At 46.6% G+C, this 15,331-nt stretch overlaps 3 long non-coding RNA genes across 4 annotated transcripts in view; all 3 read left to right on the top strand.

Moving 5' to 3' along the window:
• The window catches only part of LOC127593331 (uncharacterized), a 37,655-nt gene extending 31,493 nt beyond the window's left edge, over nt 1–6,162 (top strand). The window contains exon 4 of the long non-coding RNA XR_007960377.1: nt 6,093–6,162. This is a non-coding gene — a long non-coding RNA (uncharacterized LOC127593331). The remainder of the gene's footprint in view (nt 1–6,092) is intronic.
• The window catches only part of LOC127593335 (uncharacterized), a 165,992-nt gene that overhangs the window by 93,115 nt on the left and 57,546 nt on the right, over nt 1–15,331 (top strand). The gene's annotated exons all lie outside the window — the stretch shown is intronic.
• Nucleotides 7,768–15,331, top strand: part of LOC127593330 (uncharacterized) — a 40,191-nt gene continuing 32,627 nt past the window's right edge. Inside the window, exons 1-2 of the long non-coding RNA XR_007960376.1 lie at nt 7,768–7,815; nt 9,761–9,861. This is a non-coding gene — a long non-coding RNA (uncharacterized LOC127593330). The remainder of the gene's footprint in view (nt 7,816–9,760; nt 9,862–15,331) is intronic.

Here is a 15,331-nt window from a genome sequence, read left to right as displayed (position 1 = left end):
TTGAACCCAACTTTGCCAGCCTAATACTTTTCGGAAGCATTCATTCATTCATTCATCTTCTGAACCGCTTGATCCTCACAAGGGTCGCGGGAGGTGCTGGAGCCTATCCCAGCTGTCTCCGGGCAGTAGGCGGGGGACACCCTGAACCGGTTGCCAGCCAATCACAGGGCACACAGAGACGAACAACCATCCACGCTCACACTCACACCTAGGGACAATTTAGAGTGTTCAATCAGCCTGCCACGCATGTTTTTGGAATATGGGAGGAAACCGGAGCACCCGGGGAAAACCCACGCAGGCCCGGGGAGAACATGCAAACTCCACACAGGGAGGCCGGAGCTGGAATCGAACCCGGTACCTCTGCACTGTGAAGCCGACGTGCCAACCACTGGACTACCGGGCCGCCCTTTTCGGAAGCATTTGATTTTTTTTTTTCCTGCGCTGAAAATCAAAGTCAGCGATAAAACAGACGAGACAAATAGAAGGTGATGTTGTGTCAGGGCCTTTCCAATTATTACCACCATCAGCTCATGTGTGTTGTCCTTAATTAGTTCATCAATTAAGGATGAAAATGAGCTTGCGGGCAGCACCCTGCCAAAAAAAAAAAGAAAGATCAGCAAAGTGTTTTATTTCACCGCGGACGTCTAATAATTAGTCCGACACGAGGGCGATGTCGCCGCGTGTTATTTTATTTACAGACCAACAATAACTAACACGAGCTTACACCGTCTCCGCGGCAACGCCAGCGCGGGAATTAAAGAACATCGGTCCCGCTTAAGAAAAGGCCATTAATGCGACGCCCTTATCGTCCGAGCTCTTAAATGGTTTGTTCTGTGTAAACGCTAATCCAGTTAGCGGACGATCAAACACCGGTCTCGGGCGCTTCATTAGCACTCTCACCCGCATGCTCATCAACGCGTGCAAATAGACAGCCGCCACCGAGCCGGCTTAAAAGCAAATATTTCATTATTTCATCAGCCAAAGTTGGTGTTCAAAGAGTCGCGTTACTTTTAAGGGATCGTTTATAGAAGGAATCACGGCGCGCAAATCCCGACGTGATCCGTTTGAGGAGGATTTTCAACCTTTATTTGAATTTCAAAGTTAAGATAACAATTAAAAGTTGTGTCGATTAAAAAAAAAAAAAAAACAATAACAAGAAAAATGACATCAACTGCTTGTTTCTTGTTCCGGATTTTTGATTTCGATTGCCCTTTGACTTTGACACTTGACATGAGTGGCTAATTCCGTTAAAAATGGTAAACGCTACATTTGTTTTTTTTTAATAAAACAAGAACGATTTAGATTTCGGTTTAGGTTGAGAGTTGCAGCGGAATGAAATTCACTCACAAAAATGAAGTATTGAGTGGAACATCAAATGTTTTTTTGATTTTCACTGAACAAGAACAAATATTTTATTGGTATGTGCAAGGTAGCCATGCAGTCGGCGGCTAAAAAAAATAAAAAATAAAAATAAAAAGCTCTGTGGATCAGGATGGAGAGGAAGCGGGTGAGTGAGGCCTTGGCGCTACTTGCCAAACTGCCTCCCTTTTAAAACGTTGCGTGATACAATTCTGTTGATCCCTGTGAATGGCCAGCATGAATGGAAAATGGTTGCTTAAAATCAGAAAGGCAAACTATTTTTTCATTAATTTTTTTTTCTGGCTTTGCATCGCTTCTTGAGAATTTTTGGTGGGTCCACTCATGACAGACCTGCCTACCAAATGTCAAGTTGCTACGTCAAAATGTCTCAGAGGCTACATTTTCATAAAACTGCAACATACATTTTGGGTGAATGACGTTTAGAAATAGCCAACGTGACTCACACACACAAAAAAAAAAAAATCAGAAGGAAATGGCAGATGTTCTTTGTTTTTGCTGGTCTGGTTTCTTGAGACTTTTTTTGTGGGTCCAGGCATGATTCATCTTCTTACCAAGTTTTATGTTGCTTGGTCAAACTGGCTTCGGGTACTGAATTTTTGAAAAATTCCTCCTTTCCAAGGATCTACTCATGATAGACATGTCTCCCAAAATTTCATGTTGCTCGGTGAAACTGACTGCAGGGGCAAAACGATGCTCTCTGGATGAAGAGGAGGAGGGCGAGAGAGGCCTGGGGGCTGCCCCCCCCCCCTCCCACACCCTCTCTCTCCCTCCTGCCTGTGATGAAGCCACTAGGAGGGAGGGTGTAATTGTTCCTGGAGAGGAGAAGCAAACGGGCAGAGGCGCGTGGAAGAAATGAAGAGCGAAGGGTGGGTTGGTCGGCCGTGGTGGCTTCAAAGCGAAACAAGCGCGTCGCATCTGATGTTTTATTTTATTTTTATTTTCTCCGTGCCAAAATCATCTTCTTCGGAGAGATGCCCGCACAATATGGCCGCCTAATTGAAGAGGCGCAACACATTCATCTTGTATTAGATTAGAAAGCAGTGCCCTCAGGTGGACGCATTCATTACTACAAAGGCCATGTTAGAAGCGGCTTGCCCATCCATCCATTTTCTCTTCTGACCTCGTTTGGCAACGCGTACAATTGACGAGTCGCCAGATGACGCTCCCTTTACATCCATGAATGTGTTCTCATTATTGATGACCCATGACACTTATTACAGAATAGTAATTGTATTATTACAGTGGGTCGCGCTTGTAGTACTTGCAGAGCTAAGTAAATTTTGACACGCTACTTTGGTGTAGAAATGAACTAAATCAACAAAAATGAGATTCAAAGCGCAGCCCTTAAAGCAGACACGCTAAACACTTGTATTTGTTTGTTTGTTTTATTTATTAAAAAGCTGCCAGCGAGGAATGATAAATTGCAATGTGCGGAGGAGCAGAGTTTGAGCTGATATGGTTGGTTAACCCTGTTTGGCCCCTCCCCCCCCTAAATCACGTCATCACCCGCGCTGGGAATGTCACGTGGAAGCTGCTCTCCCTTGACTGCGATTGATGGCGGTGAGATGTTTCTATGTGGAGGGTCTAATCATAAAATTGTTGTGAAATGCTGTCGGTGAAAAATAACGTGGCAGTCCCTTGACGGGCAAAAAAAGAGCCGAGCAAACCTTCTGTTGCAAAGTCGGTCTCGGGCTGAATTTCCCCCCAAATTGCAAGCTACATTTTTGGTGAAAGAAAATGTTCCTTGGAAGCAAAATAAGAGCTGTTGTGCATTCTTTTAAGCATGGCCTCTTGATACTTTTTTGAGGGTCAACTAAGTGCCTACCAAATTTCGTGTTGCCAAGTGAAACGGTCTCCAGGGGCTGAACGTCCTAAAAATGACAAAATACTTTTATGGTGAAGGACACTTGGAAACAGTCATTTTTTTTAAAACCTAAATTGGACTGACTCCCCGTGACTTTCTGGCCTTGGATTTTTGAAACATTTTTTTTGTAGGGCTCCCTTTGATTGAAATGCCTACCAAATATTCTGCTGCTTTGTAAAATTAGCTTTGGAATATCCAAAAGAATTTCAAGGTGAAGGTTTGGTGAAAGACTTTTGAAAACGCCCCCCCCAACCGCCTCCTCCCCCCAAAAATTTACATGCCTACCAAATAGCATCTTGCGAAGTCACGCTGGCCTCGGGAGCTTTTTTTTCTACCCCCCCCCCCCCAATTTCTTTTGATGAAGGAAACTTGTAACTGGCCAACATGTCCCAAAAATGTCGGCGCCGAACCAAAATAGCAGACTTCCTTTATATGTCTCCAGGGAAGGCTTCTTGAGACTTTACCGCGTGTCCACTCCCGATAAAACATGTCTCCCAAATTTTTTTGGTTGCTCACTCAGATTTGCCTCCGGTGCTGAATTTTCAAATAATTGCGGTCGGTATGGAGGTCGTGGCAAAGAATCCATTTCTAAGCGTACGCAATCTGATGAAGTGGAATTTATGGCGGTGTGCGTTTTTCTCCCGTGCACGTTTCCCGGGTGATGTCGGCCAATGATGCGATGACGAAAAGGTGCGCGCACTCGCCGACCTCCCGCCCGTGTTTGTTTCCTACCGCTCTGATGGATGTAATGAATTCACAGCGGCGGTGAGTCAGTGCGGATCAAAGAGCAGCCTCCACTCGTCGAGTGTGCCGCCCATGTCACACGCGCACGCGCGCACACACACATACACACACACTCACGCAGGTGCCGAATTGATTCTCTGGGTGTGAGGTGTGGTCCCAAAAAAAAAAAAAAAATCAAAAAAACAAAACAATGTAGCCAATTGCACAATGCTCTAATGAGCGTAAGCGATGCTGGCACGCTTTCAAGAGGGTTTCCATGGCGACGGCGGCGCAGTGCCGGAGTCATGACCACACGGGCTGAAAATAAATAAATAAATAAATCATCCTAATAATAATAATAATAAACTCGAGATACTTCATGGCGGATGAGAGCGCATCAACGGCAACCGTGCTGACCCCCTCCGCCGTTTCCTCCATCGCGGCTAAAGCGCCTCTCGGAATTCTGACTTTCCTCGGAAACAGCCGACCTCGCACTTGTTGCGTTCGTTTTCGCGAATCCGTCGCTGGAAGCCGCGGGCAAGTTGTGACTCGAACGGCTTTTGCCGCATTTGGTGCGAAGACCAAATTTTACTTTTTTTTTTTTTTTTTGGAGCATATTTAACCCTTTCATGCACCCTGTAACCTGATCACGTGACAGGCTGTCCACTGAAAGGGTTCAATTCCTTTGCATTTGTGTCAAACTTGAAAATCAAACACTTGTTTGTTTGTGTAAGATGGCTTATTCCACAATCTGCCATTTTGTAATGAGCGAGAAGCTCATTTCTGCTCAGTATTATTTTTATTATTATTATTATCCATCCATCCATTTTCCGAACCGCTTGATCCTCACTAGGGTCGCGGGGGGTGCTGGAGCCTATCCCAGCCGTCTTCGGGCAGTAGGCGGGGGACACCCTGAATCGGTTGCCAGCCAATCGCAGGGCACACAGAGACGAACAACCATCCACGCTCACACTCACACCAAGGGACAATTCAGAGTGTTCAATCAGCCTGCCATGCATATTTTTGGAATGTGGGAGGAAACCGTAGCACCCGGAGAAAACCCACGCAGGGAGGCCGGAGCTGGAATCGAACCCGGTACCTCTGCACTGTGAAGCCGACGTGCTAAACACTGGATTACCGGGCCATCTATTATTATTATGATTATGATAATGTCTTGGTACCCACCCCCCAAACCCCCACTGAGTGTGTAACCCCCGAGTTAAGAGAGCAAGCACACACAGACGGTCGGCACTGATTGCAAATGCAAACACGGGGAGTCAAGTCGGTCATTTCCATGCAAGAGATGACTCCGTCATTGGCGCTGTTGAAACAGGACCACCAGGAGGTCCTTAAAGCAAGCCGGCGCATTGACCACATTTGAGCTCGGCTTATTCATCGCCTGCTAAAAGTGCCGCTTTAAAAGCTCTCCGAGGACCGCGGGGCGATTGCCGATTGACACGTGTGGGCCGCTTCAACTCGCAACACCGCCATGATGAATATTTCATTCGGATCCCCAACGATGAGATTCCCCCCAACCGCCCCCGCGCACGCCCAGGATGCGACGTCACTTTTACTTTTGTTCGATCGCGATTGACGACGCCGGGAAATCGTAAGTGCTCAATTTCACAGCCGATCGGGTTTGCTCAAGGCTTCACTCGGAATTTGGCGAGCGCGAAAGCAGACGGGCAATGTTAATGGGCCTTTTGAAGGGCCGCGGCGATGTGGCCAAAGAGGAGATCCCGTCAGGGTGAAAGTACAACTAAGATCTGCTGACCAAGCGTTTTGGGTTTTTGCTCGTTTTCAAAAACTGAAGGACTGCAGAAGTCTCTTTTTTTCGAACAGCGTTCCGCAAACCGGACCAGTGGCGTGTCACCTTACTTGATGATGACATCACTGACTCCTGAAGTAGTAATCCATCCCTGGCACTTCCATGTAGCATTGTCAAAAGTCAAGTCATACTTTGGGCTAGTTATGTCATGCCAGCCCCTGCCGTTTGAAAAAAAAAACAAAAAAATATCCCACAGTGACGCTTCAGAAGAAGCCACAAGGAAAACCATCAGATTTTTTTTTTATATAATCAGGAGAAGGAAAAACAAAAGCAATCTATATCTATTTTGTTTTTCAGGGGCAGCTGCAACGGAGCGCCAGAAGACAGCGGTTTCCAATCACGCTGCAGCGGAGAATGAAACAGGTGGCGCCTTTAATTGCTTTCTGCTAGCACACCGCCACTAGCCTAAGCTGGCCCAAGTCCGCCGGGAGCCGAGCGACGCCGACCGGCGGCGTCCAGAATTAGCACCGGAAAATGTCCAACCGCCCATCAAAGCCTTTTTACGAATTGATTTATTTTGCATCAAAGCTACGAAAGGCACACAAATAACTCTTGTTTCACGAATTAGCTCAACATCGTTTTTGGAGATTGGGGAAGCGGCCAACGGGAAGCGTTTCATCTCCAAGGCTCGGCCGGACTTGTGGGGATTGGCTTTTTTAAATATGAAGGAGATGCAATTTGCTGCGCTGCGCCGGCGTCCAAGGCTGACCCGCCCGGGATGAATATCCAAACCCTTGATGAAAATTGATGTCAACAGCAATTTTACACCACCTTAACAGTTGTTCCTGAACCGCACTAAAAACAACATTCTGCATGACGATCTGTACCAGGCTGGGATGTGTGTGTCTTCATGCCCCCCCCCCCCCCAAAAAAAATACATACACATCCAGATTGATAGACTGGCTCTCATATGCTTGGTGTCTCACCTCAATTTGGTGGCAGAAAGCAGACCAGGTAGAAGCAGGTCTAAGTTGTGGCGCAAGTGGTAGAATATGATTTTAGTGGATTTGATCCAGGCGCTGGCAAACAGATTCTGAGCTCCGAGGGCCGTTGCGTTGTGGATGTCACTCAGAAATATGACAGTTGCGAGGACGGCGACACAAGATTGGGGGATCAGTGCCCATCCACAGCGGCTGACTTGCCATGGCGCTCGTCTTGCAGTTCCTTTTGAATGTACTTTTCCAGTCTCCTGCCGCTACATGACAAGAACCACGTGCAGCTTTCTGCACTCAGCGCTCCCTCCCACAACGGCGCAAACACCCCCTTCTATGTAGGAAAATACGAAAAGAAAGAAAAAACTCACCGGGCACAAAAATAGGGCCCGCAGTCATGACCGCTTGTATCCCTAAAAGCCATTGGAGGTAACAAGTTGCCTATTTTTGTGCTTTATAAGAACAAAGGTGATTATGGTAGCGATAAAAGGATTGTAATCCGACAGGAATATCACATTTTTCCAAGGCAAAGTTGCACTTTTGTAATATTAAAGTCAAAGTTTAACAAGTGAATTTAAAGAAAAACTTTAATCTGTGTGCGTGTGTGTGTGTGTGTGTGTGTGTCTGTGTGTGTGTATGTGTGTGTTTGTCAGATGTGCGACTGCTGGCAGTGATTGCCCCGTGTTCCCTTTTGGCCTGTGGCTAATCACCAGAGTCCAGCGGCTAATCTTCAGTATCGCCCGGGCATCAGGAAGCCGCGGGGACCAAGTCGCCCATTTCCTCCAAGAGCCTCACAAACGGCAAACTTTTGCACGGCCGCAATCCGATCGTTGACCGCGTGGCAGGAAAAGCCCATCAAGTGTCGCGTTCAGTGGATGGAGCCCCAGAGAAACCTTATTACAACCCAGAGAGGAGGGCAAGGGGGAAGGTATACAATAATGTACCTGCACTATCCGCCCCCCCCCCCATCCGCTTTTTGAATTGCTTTATGACTGTGATGTCCAGTGACTTATTCCCCCCCCCCCCCCCCCCTTCTCCTTTTTAGACTTTGGCTTCGGGAACGGCGAGGCGGCAAAGTCACCGGGAAAGTGGGTAACATTGGATGGCGCCCCATGTAAAGCGTTCCAGCTGGTTTGGACACAAACGGCGATCATTAGTTGGGTTGGAACGGAACCTCAAGGGGGGCTAGGGGTGGGGGGGGCGTTGATTGCTGGATGCGGTTCTATCATTCATGCTGAGCCGTCGACTGTCATCCGGCACACACCGGCAAGTTGTCGGATGATTGGAAAGGCCTTCGGTAGTTGACAATTACAACAAACACGTTTTGCAGGCACTGGATACAGAACATTTGAAACCCTAATCTTGGCCTGAAACACTCATTTAAAACCATACCTTTGTTTAAAACCCTAAAATCACCAACCACAACCCTAAATCTAGCTTTTGGAATGTACATAACCTTGGCTTCAAGCAAGAATTCGAAAACTCCACCGTGACTTGAAAATTGAAAACCCGACATGAAACTTGAATTTGAAACCTTAGCCGTTGCTTAAAATCTCCGTCCCTCCTTGAAACCATACCCCTTTGACTTTGAAATGAAGTCTGTTGCGACATCATCGTCAGCCTCCGAAGGGAACTTAATGAGCAAGCTGACAATTGCGAGTTGCTGTCAAATTACAGCCAATCACGTCTTGCGCCGTCTGCCTCGCCAATGAGAGCGCCACTTACGGCGCAGACTCCCCGCTGCGCCAGCTGCTGGCATGTGTCATGCCAGCTTCTGGACCTTTAATGGTGGTCCAGCTTGTATATTTAGATTCAGGCTTCTTTGGATATTCGCAGCTTAAAGCCGCTAATGGAGTTTTGTTCTTTCTGCCAGCCTGACGAGCACTTAGAATATCAAGACTTGGCGTCGATGATCAGAACACTTTGAAACTTTTTGGTGATTTGTGACCAAGGCAGAAGAAGAAAAAGAGAAAAAGCTTAATTATTATTTTTTTTTTTTGCCTTCCCCGAATGTATGAATGACAAACTCCTACTTGGAAATGTTCACGCTGTCTTCTGATCTTAATTTGTAACTTTGACCTCTGTTTAAAACCCTAACTTGAAACCCTAACCATGCTAAGTTTCCCTAATCAGCGGCGCTGAGTTGGGCGTTTAAAAGCGGTGAATTATTGAGGGAAAATGACGACTCGTCTTCATGGTTGCAACACGTCAGGCGTGTTGCACACATCTCCTTTGGACGGATGCTCTCCATCTTTTATTCATGCGTCTTTTCCATTTTTTATAAAGTCTTGGTGGGGGCGGGCACTCGGCGGCGTCCCCCCTCGGGTCCCCCTCGCGGCTTCAAAGCTTCAGGGCTTTGCTCGCGTCCGTGCGACCTTTGCGGGCTGAGCTACCCGTCAGCTGCGCTCGCGTGTCTTTTGTTCCCTTCATTTTTCATGAGAATGCGTCATTTTGTCGGGGCGACATGGTTGCATCACCTATCGTGACCTTCAACAAGTGCTCATTCTGTTTGTTTGTTTGTTTGTTTTAACGATGGCAGACATCATCATGAGAAGATTAGTTTGAATCACAAATTGGAATCTCCAATTTGAAACCCTAGCCATACTTAATTAGAACCCTAATTTTAAACACAATCTTTCTTTAAAACCCTACTGCTTGCTTCTTGCCTTCATTTTGAAACCCTGACCAGGTTTGAAAACCTCATTTGAAACCCGGATCCCTCATTTGATGCGCGATACCACATAGGTGACCCTTGCTGTAGAGTTTTTGGTGCTCCGGAACGGATTGCACGTCTTAAGACCCAATTTAGAAACCATAACCTGGTCTTGAAACCCAAATTTGAAACCTTAACTTGAGACTTCAAATTTAGTTTAAAAATAACTCCCCCTGGCTTTGAATTTCGGAACCCTACTACGAAACGCTGGCCCAAAATCAAATCATCCATCCTGGCTTCAAGCTGTATTTTGAAACGCTAACTCGAAACCGTAACCTTCACTTGAAAAACTTTTTTTTTGTGTGTGTCTTTCATTCTAGCTGACATTGATTAGCGAGCAGCGGTGGCGTTGGCCTCGGCACCACCAGATGGTCGCCGGTTCGACTTCCCTTCCAGCTCTCAATGTCGCCTCATCCTTCAGGTAACGACTCACCTCGGCCCCTGTGCTCGCTAAACCTGATTTTCTCATTTTTCAATTTTACTGGCCACCGCGCAACGAGCGTCCGGCGCGGTGATGTCGGTGAAGGGCGCGCTGGAGGCTGCGCGTTGCCTCCGTGCTGTAGGCCGCCCTTGATACCCTACCCCTGATTTTAAAACCTGAATCAGAAGCACTCATCCTGTCTTAAAACCGTATTTCTAAACCCCACTACTGCCTTGGTACCCAAATTAGAAGCCATGATGCTTCTTTCAAACGCACATTACAAACCCTACCTTTTGCTTGAAACCCGACCCAATGCCCTAATATGGTGTGCAGCTAATATACTGTATATGTACGCACAATATTTTTTTCCATAGCAAGTTTCAAAAATCCCCGATCGTAACTTCCATTTGAAATAGACGGGGAAACTTTGCGGAAATTGTCGAAAGTGTTCCAGGCCTTCGCCACTCAGAGCGGGCGCAAGGACGTCCTTCCCGGATTGCAGGTCGTCCTCGTGTCAAGTGTGGCTCGGCTAGATCCGAGGATACGCCGGCTTTGTGTTGGGATTTTGGCCGGGATTGAGCAGTAATGGTTTTGCGGTCCCGGAGGATTCTTGTGATGAGGCGCAATTGGACTCATCTGCTCCTTCCATCGATTTGTTTTTCGCCGCGCTTCACTTTTCTCATTTTTAACGACTTGTGAAGACCATAATTCTATCGAACACCGCCGGGCCGCTTCTTATCCCGGCTTTGTTTTGATCGCAGCCTGAAAGTCGTTTGGGGTGTAGCTTGTGGAGAGAGCGAGAAAGAAAGGCGGCGCTGATGGAATCCAACCCTTCTGAGGCGGCAAACGCATCCGTGTGGATCGTTGGGCTAATTGATTTTCATCGTGTCGTTTTTGTACATGAAACCGTTACGGGTCTGTCGCGTTGATTGAAACAATTTTGCGTATTGCTGGATGAACGCAAATGACCCGACGCTTTCTCGGACTGCTCGATGTAATGAGATCAATCCCCGAAATCGCCGCGCTGTGCCATCCGATGCACATCTTGCATGACAAAGTGTACCTAATGAAGTGGCCAGGGGGTGGACGCGCAAGCAATGACATAAATAGCGTTTGACTGCTTTTGGTATATTTTGCAAATGCTTTCAGTTTTGCGCATTTCTCAAATTAAGACTTGTATATTTACTTGCTCGCTTTCATCCAAACAAGAGCTCGTTAGCATCAAGTAAACTTTTATTTATTTATTTATTTATTGCCGTTGTCTTTTTCAGATAATAGTTTTCCGAACATCAGAACCATAATCAAACAAATAAGTAGATGTGGGGAAAAAAATGAAGCAGTTGAGTTTTACCCTCGTCGGACAACTTTGGCTCGTGTTTGAGGTTCATTAAAGCGACGTGAGGCCACGGAGGAAAAGAGCAATATGAGCTGGATACATTGAGTTTAATTCCTCCCACCCCCCCTCGTGGAAAATGACTGGTCGTCATGCACGTGACCATTGATTGCCGTTAAAGTTCCGACAATTATCGTCGGGAGCCGAGCGAGCGCCTCATCGCCGTCATCGAACGAGGCCAAAGGGGACGTTTTGGTGTCGTGCGCGACAAGAAACGCACAGACGAGCACCCGGCGTGGACGCCGAGACTTTTCCCTCGAAAACATGAAATATTTTCAGAGTCGGAGGGAAAACAGGGTCTGAAATGCTAATCACACAGACAACCACTTGAAAGGAGAAATTTGGGCTTTTTGAATTAATAACACCAGTTTTATGCTTTAAGATGACTTTGCCCGCAAAATTTGCATGCGTATCAGATTTGATTTGCATTCCTGTGATCCGGAGAATGTATTATCTGCCCGCGATTCAGCATCTCTTATCTGGAGCGCCTCCCAATCAATGGAGAGCGCCGCTGAATATGGATTAAGGATGGATATCTGAGGGAGCTCAACTTACATGAACTGCTTTACCCCCGCCAACTTCATTTATTTATTATTTTTATTATTATTCATATTCGCCTTCGTTAGACAGCGCGCGGCCTCACGCGGGCGGCTTTCTTTTTCGAGCAGCCTTTCTCAAACTTGGCAAATATTTAAAATGAGGAAAATCTTATGGCACAAAAAAAAAAAAAAACTAAAAAGTTTGAGCTGTGTTTTTCTAGCGTTCCAGCGGGGGTTTTGCAGCGTTTCAGCAGCATTTAAGTGGAATGAGGGTTTTTTTGTTTTGTTGAATTTGCTCAATTTTATTTTGTCAAGCGGTTGCATGGAACAAAATCATTTGGATCCATGTACATTTTTCAGTCGACTTTACATTGACTTCAAAAAGCGACATTATGACCCTTAGCAAAAACAAAAGTGGAAGGATGGTGGTGCTTTTTAAATGTATTTCTAGATTCCTATTTTTTATCTTTATTATATATATATATATATATATTGCGCGTCGTCCCGCACGCGATCTGTCCTTCCGTCTGTCCCTTTTCAAAACGTACCTACTTCACCGGGCCGCTGCGCGCCGCCACTGCGCCGCCACTACGCCGCCACTGCGCCGCCACTGCGCCGCTCAGGCAGTGGCTCACTACGATCGCGCGGGCATCTTAGCGAAAAAATGTTGTCTACCCACAAGCATTGCAATGAAATTGTTAGTTATTTAGTAGAGCTAAACATCTCTTTATTTTCGCGAAAAGCAATGAAGATGAACAAAAAGTTGAACCAAGCAACAACACTTTTGTGGGCCGAAGGCCCACCTTACCAGCCTTCCGCAGGAACTAGCTGATGAGCCGCCCAGAGGGCGGCGAACCAGCTAGTATTATATATAATAAATATAAAATATATATTCTTTATATTTTATTTTTTAAAATATTATTAACTGAAATTAATAGCTTGTTTTTTTTTTTATTTGACTGAGAAATCTGGTCAAAAAAGCCCGAAAAGACTCACAACATTAGGGTTCCTCAATGTGTGTGTCGACTTCCAAACCACGTCTCCGTCACTGACGACGCCTTGCCGACTTGATGCAAAAAAATAATAATAAAATGGCGTTTCTCTGACAAAAGGCAGAGGGGGATATCTCTCTGCCTGATAAATGAACCGCGAGTCAGGAGGATCTCCAAAGAGATAGCTTCCAGTCTGCGGGCCAGGAAAGGCGGGAGTGTCAACCTTTTTGCACACTGACTGATTTGGACTGCTGGCACCGAGAAACGATGAGGACCTTGCAGATTTATGATGCTTTTTGCCAACATGTTAAATATAGACTTTGAGACGCGGCGCGCAGAAAGAAGCACTTTGAAAGCCTTATCGGGCGCAAAAGATTCATGAAGGAGCCACAACACAGTACCTACTTGGGTCATTTATTCCGATGGGAGCCCCGCACGCTGCTGGAACGCCACTGAAATACGTTTAGAAATGGAACGAAATTGTGTGTGTGTGTGGGGGGCGTTGGGGGGGGGGGGGGGGGGTAATGCTGCTGAAGCACTGCGCCACTTCCAACATATTGCTGAAACACAATACAATACAAAACATGGTTATTTATATAGCGCTTTCACAACAGCTGCGGCTGTCACAAAGCGCTTCAAATAAAATAAGAAAATGATACAACGCAACACAAAACGACGCAATCCGAACGACTTTTCCGGCATACGTTTTGTTGATTGAAACGGTTATTGATGAAAGAGGAGAGAATCAAAGCTCAAAATGCGTCTGCTACGAGCTAAGTTTGAAAGTAAACGTGAAGCTGTATTGTCACGTTGAGGAAAAACTCGATTGGTTCACGGTTTTCTTTAAAAATCCTTTCACTCTCTTTCTCCCCATACTGAACCTCCCCTCATAGCCACACCCCCGCCACCATTATTGCCAAACAGGCAGACATGACGTTAGTTGGACACTTTGGAATATATTTAATGTATTTCCTGTGCTACGAATCTTGATAACTATCACTGCGTTCTCGGAAATCAAAACTATTTTCATCTTGAAGTGTCTGAATCAAACTACTTCACACCAAAGTCTCCCCTTAGCCAGATGACAAAGACAGAACGATTGACCTAGCTCGCATTTTACACCATACGCTGGATTTTTCCAGGACAAGGCTGTCATCTTTTGGTCAAACTTTTGAAGAACTTCCATCGTTCGTCCCTGGCCTACTTTATTCCCACGTCCTATTAACCTGAAGATGAGAATATAAATGGGTTAGTTGAAGGTGGAGTGTAAATGGTGATTATATCCTCAACACCCGCTCTCAGAAAACCGTCATTCGGTGCAAACGATGGACGGATAGACTCTATCTAGACCAACCCGCATCAGGATCTCCAAATTGTAAAAACTCGGTGCAGTGGTACCTTTCATACATTCATTCATCTTCCGTACCGCTTGATCCTCACGAGGGTCGCGGGGGGTGCTGGAGCCCATCCCAGCCGTCTTCGGACAGTAGGCGGGGGACACCCTGAATCGGTTGCCAGCCAATCGCAGGGCACACAGAAACGAACAACCATTCGCACTCACACTCACACCTAGGGACAATTTAGAGCGTTCAATCAGCCTGCCATGCATATTTTTGGAATGTGGGAGGAAACCGGAGCACCCGGAGAAAACCCACGCAGGCCCGGGGAGAACATGCAAACTCCACACAGGGAGAGGCCGGAGCTGGAATCGAACCCGGTACCTCTGCACTGTGAAGCCGACGTGCTAACCGCAGTGGTACCTCTACTTACGAAATGAATTGGTTCTGGAAGGAATTTCTTAACTAGAAAATGTAAGTAGAGACGCGTTTTCCATGTAAATGCCCTAATCCGTTCCAAGACCCCCAAATAAAGCATAAAAATGCATCAAAATATAGAAACAAATACATGTTACAATTAGATCATTAATTGTAAAAAACAAAGAAAGTGCGGCGTAGTCCACGATTTTATATGTTCGGAGAACCTTTTCAGGACAGGCCTGTCATTCCTTTGGCGAAACTTTTGAAGAACACTCGATCGCCGTCAATGTCTCCTTTTTGTCCCTGGCCCGATAACGGCGAGCTAATCTATTCCCACGTCCGGTTAACCTGAAGATTAGCGGCCGAGTGGGCTCGTTGAAGGTGGACTGCAGCAGGTGATTATGCCCTTGCGTCCGCCTCAAAGGCGTGTCCCGCGTGCGCGCGTGCTTGACTTTGATCTTCAAAGCCGACCTCCCTTCCCCGCCGCTGATTGATGGATAGGCGCACCATTGGCTTATCCGGCAGGCGGGGCCGAGCGGGATGAATGAAATTGTCCTTTATCGCGCGCCCATCAGCCCGGTGAGAAATTGTCCTCTCGCGGCCAATGCATTTATCCCCACGCCAACGCTATTGATTAAGCCCCGGCTGATTTCGTCAGCAATTATGACCTCATCGCTAATCAATCTCGTCCCGGGAGACTCGACACAAACGCCCCGCGATTGCTTGCAAGTTTGCGAGATATTAACGAGGCTCAGGGATCATGGGAAAGTTTGGAGGGAGGCTAATGGC

The sequence above is a fragment of the Hippocampus zosterae genome, chromosome 20 (genome assembly GCF_025434085.1).
Source record: "Hippocampus zosterae strain Florida chromosome 20, ASM2543408v3, whole genome shotgun sequence".
Taxonomy (NCBI): domain Eukaryota; kingdom Metazoa; phylum Chordata; class Actinopteri; order Syngnathiformes; family Syngnathidae; genus Hippocampus; species Hippocampus zosterae.
Note: the sequence above shows the minus strand (reverse complement) of the source record. Positions and strands in the feature narration are given on the sequence as shown.